The following is a 4,129-nucleotide window of genomic DNA, read 5'->3' as shown; positions in this document are numbered from 1 at the left end:
ATATATCTTTCTGTATATTTTTACTTTCTTTCAAACAGATTACAAATATAAGTCTCTAAACAGAGTTCTTTTAGAATGAAGAAAAGCATTCTTCTTTCTAGGGACTATCTACCCATTAGCAAGTAAAACAAGCCTACAACATTTAATCCTGAATGTTTTTTAAGTGCTGCTGAGTACTGAAAACAAAGCTATAAAAGCACTTACTCAGACACACGAAGAATATTCTCTTTCCCTTCTTCCACAAAAATGCTGACGTTGTCTTTCACATGTTCTACCGCCAGCAAAGCACCTAAAAAGAACAAGATGAAAAGATTTCTCCTCATAAATACTGTAATTATTAAAACCTGAATCATAAAGCAATAAGGATGACTTAACACACCAACATTAAGTCTCGGAAAGGGTAAGCTTTTTTCCCAGGTGTCTATAAACAGAAAGTACTAGTCTTCTGGTTTGGGAGAAAAAAAAAAAAATCAGAAACCATCCCCTGGCACAGTCCAACTGCTTTCGAAGATGCTCAGCTTCCAGTTAGGGCAGTGATGGCGAACCTTTTGAGCTCGGCGTGTCAGCATTTTGAAAAACCCTAACTTAATTCTGGTGCCGTGTCACATATAGAAATTTTTTGATATTTGCAACCATAGTAAAACAAAGACTTATATTTTTGATATTTATTTTATATATTTAAATGCCATTTAACAAAGAAAAGTCAACCAAAAAAATGAGTTCGCGTGTCACCTCTGACACGCGTGTCATAGGTTCGCCATCACTGAGTTAGGGACTCAGCAATTAATCTTTCCCTCCTTCAGGAGGCAAGAAAAAAATTAGAATAGTGCTTTATAGAAAAGCTATTGTTAACAATATTTGAGTGATTACTGTGCAGTAGGCACTGTGCTAAATGTTTTATAGACTTTAAAATTTTTAATCTTTGCAGCAACCTTAAGAGATAGACACCTTTATCTCCATTTTACAGGAGAGCAAACTGAAGCTTGCAGGAGTTCTAGCCCAAAGTCCTGGCTGTTGGTATGTGAATGCAGGTCTAAGGCAGTTCGGAATCCAAAATCTAAAACACGGTGTCCTCTGCCTCTCCACACATATGAAAGTTTACTAAATGGATTCATTAATCCTTTGTCCCTTCGTTCTGGCAACCAACCCCATGTGGAAGATAGCATTCCTCCTTCCTCACGGAAACTGTGGGCGAAGCCAAACAAGGGACTTGCCATGCTCCCACCACTAGCAAGTGGCGGCCAGGATTGGACTGGGGTCCCCAGGAACCAATGTCTTTGTTCTCAACCGTGAGACCACACTGCCCAGTGCTTTTCAGCTCGGGAATCAAACCCATTCCTTTCAGAGCGCACTGATTTGTGTGAGGTTAGCCCATCATTACTGGAACCAATAGGCTAAAACAATAGCATCTTTAAAAGGAATGTTTAAAATGGCTTTTCAGTTGTTGTTTTTGTTACAATTACACTCAGACAACCACCAAAGGTGAAAATGTAAGGCATACTTCATTAGCCCTTTGTGGCCAACTGCATCCAAAGATCTGGCCCGGCCGGCATGACTCAATGGTTGAGCGTGGAGGAACCAGGAGGTCCCGCTTAGATCCCGGGTCAGGGCATATGCCAGGGTTGCGGGCTCGATCCCCAGTGGGAGATATGCAGGAGGCAGCCGATCAATGATTCTCTCTCATCGTTAATGTTTCTACCCCGCCCTCTCCCTCTCTTTTCCTCTCTGAAATCAAGAAAAATATATGTATATACTAAAGCCTGATGCACAAAATTCGTGCAAGAGTAGGCCTGCCTTCCCACAGCACCCAGGACCCGGGCTTCCCTCTGACCGCTGGCAGGCACCTGGGACCCAGGCTTCATTCGGAAGGTTGTCCGGAAGGACGTCCGGTCTAATTAGCATATTACCCTTTTATTATTATAAGGTTTTTAAAAAGATCTGGGCTTCTCAAGCATTAGCAAAGTGCCCATGTGTCTATACCAGTGGTCGGCAAACTCATTAGTCAACAGAGCCAAATATCAACAGTACAACGATAGAAATTTCTTTTGAGAGCCATTTTTTTAAAACTTAAACTATATAGGTAGGTACATTGTTATTAACTTAATTAGGGTACTCCTAAGGCTTAGGAAGAGCCACACTCAAGGGGCCAAAGAGCCGCAGTTTGCCGACCACGGGTCTATACTATCTACAGGCATTAACAAATACGAGGTCAGCCCTAGCTGGTTTGGCTCAGTGGACAGAACGTCGGCCTGTAGACTGCAGGGTCCCGGGTTCGATTCCGGTCAAGGACATATGTCCGGGTTGCGGGCTCGATCCCCAATAGGGGGTGTGCAGGAGGCAGCTGATCACTGACGCTTCCATCTCTCCCTCCCTCTCCCTTCCTCTCTGAAATCAATAAAAAAGGAAAGTTGTCAGAAGATTTGAGCAGAAACTGGACAGAGAGGCTATCCAAATGGTTATTGAAGCTGAGGAAAATCCTATCTTATAACTCAGCAATTCCACTTCTCTCGGTGTACACCTGAAAAATGGACATACACATATTCACCAAAAGACATGTTAAATAATTTCTACTAATAGAAGAGCCTATAAATAAAGTTGTGGTTCACCCATACAATGGAGAAGGAAGGAGGATTAATAATTTATTGCTCTATGCAACAATATGAATGACTTACAAACATAATGCTAAGCAAAAATAGCCAAACGCAAAAAATTAATAGACTGATTCTAATTACATAATAAAGTCCAAATATAGGCAAATTGAATCTATGTTGTTATAAGTCATAACAATGTTTATCTTTGGTACCAACTTGGAGACATTCAGAGCTTCCACCCTGTTAGTAACTTTCTACTTTGTGGTCTGAGTGCAGGTTGGATTTACAGAGCGTGTCCATTTTGTGAAAATAGCAATAGGCTGTCCTTTTCTGTACTTTCAGCTGAATTTCTCTGCAGGCTGTCGTGGAGGGCTGGGGAAAGAAAGGAAAGGAAGAAGGAAAAACTGAAGGGAAAGTTACTTTCTAGGGATCTACAATGTCATGGCTACCGTAATGACATGTAAAGCAATATGGAAAACGAACAGAAAAAGCTAATGACTTCACACTAACCCAAACAAACGAAAGGATGAGAATGTTATTCTGGAGTGAGCACAGCCTTGGTTCACCTCTCTTTCAATTCTTAGAACTCTCCAGGCGTGTGTTTTTCTTGGTGTCAAGCTTAGGCCTTCGTACCTCATTAAAGAAGCATTGATGGTGGGATGGGTGTTCTTTCTCTGGCCTGGGAGCCACATTTAGATCTCAGTTGACAGCCCAGCCCCCATTCTCTCTATTTCCCATGTGCCACTTGCATAAAGGAGCATGTGTACTGAAGTGGGAGCTTGGGGATGGGGTGCTGGGAGTTCCAGAAGTCATCCTTCACTCTGAAACCGGATTCATGCCACCCCCTCCAGACTGCACATGTGCGGTGGAACACTTGCTGCAAGGTGACTCTAACATGGGTTTCAGCTGACATCCTTTCTGCTGGTTCCAGAAATACAAATTAGCCTGTGTTGGCAGCAGATTAGGGGCTGCTCTTTTAAGCAGTCTTTCATTCTGCAGTTTTATTTTCCATTCATCTTGCCAAGAGAGTCTCTTTTTCCAGAAGTTTCTCCTCTACTCTCCCTGCCCTCCTCTTTCATTTTTTTTTTCCCTTCGAGATCCAACTATGTCTTTCCTGGAGCCTTTCGCTGTTTCTTATCCTCGTATACTCTTACGCTGCCCGTTCTCTAGGGACCCCAGGGCCTATGTGGCCTTCCTGGTTGCCATGGGAAAGACGCTGCAGCCACGGCGTTTACGACACTTCGTAAAGCACGGAAAGCAGGTGGCGAGGCCAAGTTCAACTGAAGTACAACGTGAAATAAACAAATGGTGTTGTTTGTTGTCCTGAGTGTTAGGAGCAGAAAATGGAATATTGGAGACTAGCTGTGGTTACGGGAAATATTAATCATGCTCTGTTGCCATGATTGCCTTGTGCTGGTTAAAGAAAGGGCATTCTATGCTGGGCTGGTGTGGCGGGGTGGCTGAGCGTTGACCTGTGAACCAGGAGGTCACAGTTCGATTCCTGGTCAGGGCACATGCCTGGGTTGTGGGCTCAATCC

At 43.2% G+C, this 4,129-nt stretch overlaps 1 protein-coding gene across 4 annotated transcripts in view; it reads right to left on the bottom strand.

Annotated features, from left to right (window-relative positions):
* The window catches only part of EPRS (glutamyl-prolyl-tRNA synthetase), a 44,848-nt gene extending 44,559 nt beyond the window's left edge, over positions 1–289 (bottom strand). For all 4 annotated transcript variants that reach the window (XM_014528055.1, XM_014528054.1, XM_005879884.2 and 1 more), the window contains exon 1: positions 205–289. The gene's annotated coding sequence lies outside the window, so the exon portion shown is untranslated. The remainder of the gene's footprint in view (positions 1–204) is intronic.
* Between the last annotated feature and the right edge of the window lie 3,840 nt (positions 290–4,129).

This window comes from Myotis brandtii, unplaced genomic scaffold, assembly GCF_000412655.1.
Source record: "Myotis brandtii unplaced genomic scaffold, ASM41265v1 scaffold612, whole genome shotgun sequence".
NCBI classification, from domain to species: domain Eukaryota; kingdom Metazoa; phylum Chordata; class Mammalia; order Chiroptera; family Vespertilionidae; genus Myotis; species Myotis brandtii.
Note: the sequence above shows the minus strand (reverse complement) of the source record. Positions and strands in the feature narration are given on the sequence as shown.